At 48.3% G+C, this 10,242-nt stretch overlaps 1 pseudogene; it reads left to right on the top strand.

Moving 5' to 3' along the window:
- The first annotated feature begins 2,335 nt into the window (after positions 1-2,335).
- Positions 2,336-4,316, top strand: LOC149978194 (uncharacterized; annotated as a pseudogene).
- The last annotated feature ends 5,926 nt before the right edge of the window (positions 4,317-10,242 follow it).

Genomic DNA, 10,242 nt, shown 5'->3' with positions numbered 1-10,242 from the left:
GGGGAGGCAGGGGGCAGCGGTACTCTAGGGGGAGTAGTGGGGAGGGGAGACAGGGTGCAGCGGTACTCTAGGGGGAGTAGTGGGGAGGGGAGACAGGGTGCAGCGGTACTCTAGGGGGAGTAGTGGGGAGGGGAGGCAGGGTGCAGCGGTACTCTAGGGGGAGTAGTGGGGAGGGGAGGCAGGGTGCAGCGGTACTCTAGGGGGAGTAGTGAGGAGGGGAGGCAGGGGGCAGCGGTACTCTAGGGGGAGTGGTGGGGAGGGGAGGCAGGGTGCAGCGGTACTCTAGGGGGAGTAGTGGGGAGGGGAGGCAGGGTGCAGCGGTACTCTAGGGGGAGTAGTGGGGAGGGGAGGCAGGGTGCAGCGGTACTCTAGGGGGAGTGGTGGGGAGGGGAGGCAGGGTGCAGCGGTACTCTAGGGGGAGTAGTGGGGAGGGGAGGCAGGGTGCAGCGGTACTGTAGGGGGAGTAGTGGGGAGGGGAGGCAGGGTGCAGCGGTACTCTAGGGGGAGTAGTGGGGAGGGGAGGCAGGGTGCAGCGGTACTCTAGGGGGAGTAGTGGGGAGGGGAGGGGAGGCAGGGTGCAGCGGTACTCTAGGGGGAGTAATGGGGAGGGGAGACAGGGTACAGCGGTACTCTAGGGGGAGTAGTGGGGAGGGGAGGCAGGGTGCAGCGGTACTCTAGGGGGAGTAGTGGGGAGGGGAGGCAGGGTGCAGCGGTACTCTAGGGGGAGTAGTGGGGAGGGGAGGGGAGGCAGGGTGCAGCGGTACTCTAGGGGGAGTAGTGGGGAGGGGAGGCAGGGTACAGTGGTACTCTAGGGGGAGTAGTGGGGAGGGGAGGGGAGGCAGGGTGCAGCGGTACTCTAGGGGGAGTAGTGGGGAGGGGAGGCAGGGTGCAGCGGTACTCTAGGGGGAGTAGTGGGGAGGGGAGGGGAGGCAGGGTGCAGCGGTACTCTAGGGGGAGTAGTGGGGAGGGGAGGCAGGGTGCAGCGGTACTCTAGGGGGAGTAGTGGGGAGGGGAGGCAGGGTGCAGCGGTACTCTAGGGGGAGTAGTGGGGAGGGGAGGCAGGGTGCAGCGGTACTCTAGGGGGAGTAGTGGGGAGGGGAGGCAGGGGGCAGCGGTACTCTAGGGGGAGTAGTGGGGAGGGGAGGCAGGGTGCAGCGGTACTCTAGGGGGAGTAGTGGGGAGGGGAGGCAGGGTACAGTGGTACTCTAGGGGGAGTGGTGGGGAGGGGAGGCAGGGTGCAGCGGTACTCTAGGGGGAGTAGTGGGGAGGGGAGGCAGGGGGCAGCGGTACTCTAGGGGGAGTAGTGGGGAGGGGAGGCAGGGTGCAGCGGTACTCTAGGGGGAGTAGTGGGGAGGGGAGGCAGGGGGCAGCGGTACTCTAGGGGGAGTAGTGGGGAGGGGAGGCAGGGTGCAGCGGTACTCTAGGGGGAGTAGTGGGGAGGGGAGGCAGGGAGCAGGGGTCCTCTTGGGGGAGAAGAGGTGAGTGTGGTAGAGGACAGCCCAGTCTGGTGTATCAGAGATGAGGGGAGACAGCAACTGAGAGGGTCTCAGTCCCTCTGATGGCCCTGTTGGTGTCCACTCTGTCTCTCTGTGTGTGTCCTGTTCTTCGCTGTCAGGGACAAAGGGGGGTTGTTGTGGATATTGAGGGGGGTGGAGTTAGTAGTCTTTTGGCAGCATGACCCTGCGACCCCCCATGAAATAACACAAGGTGATCTTCCTTCTGAAAGGAATGTTGTCCAGGTCCTCCACTGACACCCTCTTGTTGCCCCTGACGCTGCTCTCCTCCTGGTCGTACATGGGGCACATGTAGGCTGTTCGCCTCAGGGCGTAGATGTCCACCTCGTCCTCGTCGTCCCACGGCTGGTAGGGCTGCTGGGAGGGAACGGCTGACTTGACCAGACGGGGTCTCATCATGGCCAGCTCTAGGTCACGGGGGATATGCCTCAGACCCAGGCTAGACCTCTGGACTCTGACTCCTTTAAATTACATTACATGAGGTTACATTCATTTATTAATAATTCATTTATGAATGTTTAAAAACATGAAAATCATCTTCCTGGTCGTACATCAGCAAACAACATATACAATATTGACAATATATTCATAGACAGAATGTGTCATTGCACAAAGAGAAGTGCTAACCTTTCTTTCTCTTCTTCTTGGTCTTTTCATCCCAGGCGTTGGCACTGACAAGGGACACGTTGCCCTGGCCCAGGGAGGGCAGCAGTTTGGGCCGGGGGGCCACCGGGGGTTTGGGGACCTTCTTTGGAGGTGGAGCATCCCGCTGGGCTCTCCTGGCCAGCAGGGGTCCTGTCTGGACGAAGGCCTCGGGCCTGATGATGTCCCTCGGTGGGCTGCTGCTCCCTCTGGCAGCCTCCTCTGGCTGGGCAGCTTTCGGCATGGAGAGAACAAACACATTGTTGCTGAAGCTGCATGACTCTGAAAGGGCCGGCTCCTCCAGGGTCAGAGGGCAGGTAGGACGGGACTCAGGCTGGACTACGTCCACATTGCTGGTGGTGATGCTCACAAGACTGGTAGGTTGGGACTCGAGCATAACGGAACACACAGGATTACTAGGCTTAACTTTTCTCCTAGTGGTGCTCCGAGGGTTGCTAGGCCTTCCCTCAGGTCTGGAAGGCTGAATATCATGCTGGACCAGGCCGACTGGTCTAACAGGCCGTCTAGTGGGGCCCAGAGGGTTGCTAGGCCTCCCCTCAGGTTTGGAAGGCTGTACATCAGGCTGGACCAGGCCCACTGGTCTAACAGGCCGTCTAGTGGTTCGCCGAGGGTTGCTAGGCCTCCCCTCAGGTCTGGAAGGCTGTACATCAGGTTGGACCAGGCGTACGGGGCTAACAGGCCGTCTAGTGGGGCGTTGAGGGTTGCTAGGCCTCCCCTCAGGTCTAGTGATGCTGACAGGCATTCTAGGTGTCATCTCATTCTGGTACAGGCTCTCTGGGCTGTTGGGCCGTGAATCAGGCAGAAGCTTGTAGTTCTTCAGAACCTCAGTGAAGGAAAGCTCCTTGTTGCGCCTGCGTCTGTTGGTTTTGGCAGGTAGCTGGGAGCTGCTGCTGTTAAACCAACCGGGAGATTCACGACATCCATCCTGGACTGGAACCAGGGACTGGAGGTCTCTCCTCTTTCTGTGGGCAGCTGTGGGCCTCTTGGGCCTGATTTCGTCAGGAGGGGGAGCACGAGGTACAACATGCAGGGAGGGGAACGCTGAGGGCCTGAAAGAGGAGGCCATCACTGGGGCCTGGCTGACCTCTTCTCTCTCCAGCAGCACTCTGTTAGAAGGACAGAGTAGCGGAACACCGATGGACCTTGGTCCTCCAGACCCATTCAGGTTGGGCCTCCTATTCATCATTCACTGGTCTGCAGGATTCTAATCAGAATGCTCCTTCTAGTCTTGAATACTTGGAATAGGAAGTGGCTTTCAGCACCATTAAACTCTATAAAGAGAGAGTCACAGAAACAACTTTGTTTAGTATTTGGGGAAATGTTTTTCATGTTATTAAAGTCTCTTGTCTAATATCATCAAATTCAGTTCTGAGTTGAAATAATTATTTGGGACAAGGTATATTCATTAAAATTTAACAACTTTGTTCAATTCATTTCTAAAAGCCTAGCTATATCTGGCGCTCAATAAATCTGTTGTCTATCCCCTCATTTATCCGATAAACAGGCGGACGGGGGTACTTACCGTTCACCTTGCAGTTCAATCAGCTAATGATCCTCATTTCACCAGTGGCAGCTTGGTGTTTGATCATTACGTCATCAGAGGCATTTTATATTGTGACGCAACAATGCCAAGCATCAACCTTCCTGTCATGGCTGCACCTGTAGTTTAATATGTCAACGAAGTGTATTAATCAATCAGACAATCAATGAATGACTGAATTAGTGAAGCAATTTCTAATAAATCAGCTTAAGTGTACTGACATCATTTATGGACGAGACTAACAATTACGAAAACGCATCAAATCAATGATGCGTAAAAGTAGATTCGCTCCCACATAGTAAAGTTCGACAACGAACCACTTTAGTGGGTCAATAAACTATCCAAGACTTTGGACGAGGTATATTTGTCCCTATACTGTAGGACAGGCTACTTATATATGAGGAACCTGCGACCATAAAGACTGTTATGCCGTTTTATATAAAATAATCCAACAGGCTTCTTCTACATACGCGTCTTACTCTTTCCTGTGTTCATCTCCCTCGACTAGATATATATATTCTGTGGCCACCACACGTTTTATATGTCATGTTTGTCTTGTAGCTGACAGTGGGGTGAAGACAGGAGCGCAGTTCAGCTGACACGAAGGCGCGGACTGGAGGAATCCGACATGGAGACCTGACGCCACTTTCTGATTGGTCTACTTTAAAATGAACATAAATATTATCGTAACATACTGGAGGTTGGGCTCAGTGTTCAAGTGTTGGATTTACACATGTTGATATAGAGAAATATAGTCTAATAGTGGATCGGCCTTCTGCAGTGTTGGTGGGGTAAATACAACTGCTGATGTGTTTTGGCCTGTATTCTTTTTGCATGTTATTTTTTAAATATTTCGGGAATTCCTTCTCATTTATTAACCAATTCCTTATTCAATAATTATTTGTTTATTTAGCTTATCTTGTTTACATGAAGTAGCCTATGGCCTGACCATAGAAATAAGAATGAATAGAACAGACATGGAAGCTCTAACCCTGGCAATTGACTGGTATTTATATTTATTTAGGATCCACATCCATTCTTGCCAAGGCAGCAGCTACTCTTCCTGGGGTCCAGCAACATTAAGGCAGTTACGGTGCATTCGGAAAGTTTTCAGATCCTTACTTTTCTACATTTTGTTACGTTACAGCCTTATTCTAAAATAGATTTTTTTAACCCCGTTGTTTCCCTAATCAATATACACACAATACTCCATAATGACAAAGTAAAAACACGTTAGACATTTTTTCACATTCATAAACTTTATTTAATAAAAGTATTTAGACTCTTTCCTATGAGACTAGAAATTGAGCTCAGGTGCATCGTGTTTCCATTGATCATCCTAGAGATGTTTCTACAACTTGATTGGAGTCCACCTGTGTTAATTAAATTGATTGGGCATGATTTTGGAAAGGCACACACCTGTCTTTATAAGCTCCCACAGTTATCAGTGCATGTCAGAGCAAAAACCAAGCCATGAGGTCGAAGGAAGTGTCCGTAAAGCTCTGAGACCGGATTTTGTCGAGGCACAGATCTGGGGAAGGGTACCAAAAAATGTCTGCAGCATTGAAGGTCCCCAAGAACACAGTGGCCTCCATCATTCTTAAATGGAAGAAGTTTCAGAACCAGCAAGACTCTTACAAGAGCTGGCCGTCCGGACAAACTAAGTAATCGGGGGAGAAGGTCCTTGGTCAGGGAGGTGACCATGAACCCAATGGTCACTCTGTCAGAGCTCCAGAGTACCTCTGTGGCGATGGGAGAACCTTCCAGAAGGAGATCCATTTCGGCAGCACTTCACCAATCAGGCTTTTATGGTGGAGTGGGCAGACGGAAGCCACTCCTCGGTAAAAGACACATGACATACTGCTTGGAGTTTTCCAAAAGGCACCTAAAGATTCTCAGACCATGAGAAACAAGATTCTCTGGTCTGATGAACCTAGATTGAACATGGTGGTGGCAACATCATGCTGTGGGGATGTTTGTCATCGGCAGGGACTGGGAGACTAGTCTGGATCGAGGGAAAGATGTACAGAGCAAAGTACAGAAAGATCCTTGATGAAAACCTGCTCCAGATCGCTCAGGACCTCCTGACTGCAGGGTACTGAGTTCAAGCCCTTGGTGGTGGGGATCCTGCCCACTGACTGCTGTCGTATCAGAATTCTTTGGGTAACATTTATAAATAAGATGTTTTATTCATTTTATTGCATGCATATGTGAGATAGTTGTCATTAGAATGTCTTATTTTGGATAATACTGTTTGCAGTTTGCAGTTATCCCTTTCCTGCTAGGATTAAGTTACATTGGGCCCCAGAGAGGGGAAAGGTTAGTCTTATCTGTAAACTATTCCTAAACCATGTGAAGGGATGGTGTGATAAATGGAGAACCAGATAGGTCTGTGTGCCAGTCACTGTCTCTCTGTGATCTCGTCCAGGAGGGGGTGTAGGTCTGTGTGCCAGTCACTGTCTCTCTGTGATCTTGTCCAGGAGGGGGTGTAGGTCTGTGTGCCAGTCACTGTCTCTCTGTGATCTCGTCCAGGAGGGGGTGTAGGTCTGTGTGCCAGTCACTGTCTCTCTGTGATCTTGTCCAGGAGGGGGTGTAGGTCTGTGTGCCAGTCACTGTCTCTCTGTGATCTCGTCCAGGAGGGGGTGTAGGTCTGTGTGCCAGTCACTGTCTCTCTGTGATCTTGTCCAGGAGGGGGTGTAGGTCTGTGTGCCAGTCACTGTCTCTCTGTGATCTCGTCCAGGAGGGGGTGTAGGTCTGTGTGCCAGTCACTGTCTCTCTGTGATCTTGTCCAGGAGGGGGTGTAGGTCTGTGTGCCAGTCACTGTCTCTCTGTGATCTTGTCCAGGAGGGGGTGTATTTGATATATGCTAGTGGATGAGGTTTTGTTTTATGGTCCTGAGTGGTACCAAGAGCGAGATAAGAACATAGTTTAGGAGACCAAAGCTGAACGATAATTTATGACCAATGCTGTCTGGCTATGTGTGTCTTTGCTATAAAGGATCTCAGTTGCAATGTGTAAGGACTCTCAGAGAATTAATTTATAGACACTGAATTGATCTGAGAGTCACAGGGTCGTGATGGAGCTCATAATAATTAAAGATGGACTTTATGATAACTCTGACTTGTGTGGTGGTTTGCTCTCATGATTTGGTAAAAACAGGACATTTCCACTACACTGCAGGGTACTGAGTTCAAGCCCTGGGTGGTAAGGAACCTGCCCACTGTCTTGTGTAGAGGACAGGAGGTACAGTCTGGTGTAACATAGCAGAAGGTTCTGTCATGACATTGGCCTGGGGGTAGGTTTATGACAGTCATAAATACCTCTTTTCCCCCTTTTTCCTCTCTCTACCCTACTGATGTTACATTTGCAAAACCCTTGGTTAACATAGAGATTCTGGGAACATCAGAAGGTGGGGGGAAATTAACTACATTCTGGTAATCTGACCAATATGCGGTGGTACTTAATGAATATGATGTCAGTTCAGTTGTCATCTGAGACATTCTCATCAATGATAAGATTACATAAACTCTACAGTGGAAAGTCTACATGTGATGGGATGAAATGGTATTTTAGCTTCTAAAATGTGAGATGTGGGTTTTCATAAGATAGGGCTGCTCACTCAGTGGCCCTCCCACGTGAAGAGACGGTTGTAAACTATGAAACACACCCCTTTTCTCCCTTCCTATATAAAGCCTTGATGACAACATAATTTTCTGTTCCAAGGATGTGAGGACGAAGGTCCTATGTCAGAAGGGTTCAGATAATAACTACAGAATGAAGCCGTGAGCTTTGGTTGCGAATGGTATGAACTTTGAACTCTTATTCACTACAGAAGTGATACCTCCTAGCCGTTGAGTTAGCAACAGTAGCTGCAAATGCAGGTTAGGAAGGAACAGACAGAGTATCCCGTCTGACGTCACTACAACATATTCAATTTACCAGCAGAGACATTCTTCAAAGGACACAGGACTCGGTTTGGCAACACGGCCTTCCATCTACCACCAACCTACCGAAGCGCAGCTCAGAGTAAATATTTATTGCATTTTCCTTTTCCAAATGGGCGGTAACTTAGAATGCATCAGATACTGTATTTATGATAGCACAGCTTCTCCCCTTTGTTCCTCAGTCTTCCCGCTCTTTCACTCAAACCCAGCCCCTTTTCTTTTGTGTAACAAGCCTTCATATCTGTTTCGCCCGCTAGGGACGTTTTCCTTTATGACGTCATTTGTAATCAAGTTATGATTTAATTATTTGTATGTGTAATTCTGTGTGGTTAGTTAGGTATTTAGTAAATAAATAATTAAACCCAATGTTGTATTGCTGATTCAAATTGTTAGCCAGGTTTCGTGCAGAATTTACAACTTTCAGATGAGACTGAATTAAGATGACGATTAATATTGACTGCTATTGACGTAAAATATTACGAGGTCTTTAAGAGTTTATTCGGAAGATAACAGCTCTATAAATATTATTTTGTGGTGCCCAACTCTAGTTAATTACATTTACATGATTAGCTCAATCAGGTAATATTAATTACGGAGAAATTATTTTATAGAATAGCATGTCATATCACTTAATCCGGCATCGCCAAAGACACGACATAATTGGAGCCACCTGAGAGGAATCTAAAATAGAATGACGCTTTCATTGTGATTCAGCCTGTATCATATCGAAAAACAGATTTCATAATATACCAAGTTTATCGTACGAATTTTTGGAGTGGTAGACAAACATTATTGTGTGTGTGTGTGTTGAAGATTCCCCCGCCTCCGTGTTGTTCGCTGACGTGGTCAGTTGGGTAACGTAAGCGAATACATTTCTGTATGAGGGTTGAGAAAGCTAATGATAGAAATCTGAGAAATAGAGCGTTTGGCCAAACGCAGGAACATTTCTGCCTGGCGCGTTTCAGACGCGGGTAGGCTCGGTCATTATTAATTTCTCGAGCGAGGACAAAGTGCCAGCCGATTGAAATTCAGGAGATAAGCTTGACCAGCGATATATATCTCTGTCTCTCTCGCGAGTAGACCAAAGCGCATTTCGTTGTTGCCGCGTGTTCCGGTTAAAACATCGTCAAAAAACGCTGAAAAGGGTTTGAACATAATACGTTATAAGTAAAACATTTCCCTTGCCAAGGGAATCCTATGTGCTGCATTTTCAGGCACAAAGGAGGGTTTAGCTTGCATGCTAAAGCTAAGAAGGGAAAATAGCCATTTTGTTCTCTTGTGCTACGTTGAAATCACTCCGCCTTGCAAAAGAGAAGTTCCGCCTCGGGTAGTTCCGTTTGATTTCAGCGTGTGAAATCATTGACCGCTGGCGTGTGCCCTAATATATTCGTTCATGAAGAATTATTCAGGTCACACTCAAGTCATTACTTACGATATCCGGACGGATATCAATGTCTTATCCAATTGAACGAATAAGTGTAAATCTGGCAATTTACATTCTGATATTGTATTTTGAAATTGTTTCTCAAGATGACTCGGTAATGTGTATAATGTGCAGTGGTGTAAAGCGCTTAAGTAAACAACACTTTACTAGTTATTGGTGTATCTGTACTTCACTATTTATGTTTTTCACAACTTTTTTACTTCAAGACATTCCTAAAGGAAATAATGTACTTTTTACTCCACACATTTTACCTGACACCCAAAAGTCCTCGTTACATTTTGAATGCTTAGCAGGACAGACAAATGGTCCAATTCACACACTTATCCAGAGAACATCCCTGGTCATCCCTACTGCCTCTGATCTGGTGGACTCACTAAACAGAGAACATCCCTGGTCATCCCTACTGCCTCTGATCTGGTGGACTCACTAAACAGAGAACATCCCTGGTCATCCCTACTGCCTCTGATCTGGTGGACTCACTAAACAGAGAACATCCCTGGTCATCCCTACTGCCTCTGATCTGGTGGACTCACTAAACAGAGAACATCCCTGGTCATCCCTACTGCCTCTGATCTGGCAGACTCACTAAACAGAGAACATCCCTGGTCATCCCTACTGCCTCTGATCTGGCGGACTCACTAAACAGAGAACATCCCTGGTCATCCCTACTGCCTCTGATCTGGAGGACTCACTAAACAGAGAACATCCCTGGTCATCCCTACTGCCTCTGATCTGGAGGACTCACTAAACAGAGAACATCCCTGGTCATCCCTACTGCCTCTGATCTGGTGGACTCACTAAACAGAGAACATCCCTGTTCATCCCTACTGCCTCTGATCTGGTGGACTCACTAAACAGAGAACATCCCTGGTCATCCCTACTGCCTCTGATCTGGTGGACTCACTAAACAGAGAACATCCCTGTTCATCCCTACTGCCTCTGATCTGGTGGACTCACTAAACAGAGAACATCCCTGGTCCTCCCTACTGCCTCTGATCTGGTGGACTCACTAAACACACATGGTTCATTTGTAAATGATGTCTGAGTGTTGGGAATGCACCTTGGCTATTCATACATTTTTAAAAAGTAACTTGAAATAATTACTTTTGATATTTAAAACCAAAAACTTGTATTTTA

This window comes from Oncorhynchus mykiss, chromosome 15 (genome assembly GCF_057628025.1).
Source record: "Oncorhynchus mykiss isolate SJ-2025 chromosome 15, ASM5762802v1, whole genome shotgun sequence".
Taxonomy (NCBI): Eukaryota; Metazoa; Chordata; class Actinopteri; order Salmoniformes; family Salmonidae; genus Oncorhynchus; species Oncorhynchus mykiss.
The sequence above is the reverse complement of the archived record's forward strand: the minus strand, read 5'-3'. Positions and strand labels throughout refer to the sequence as shown.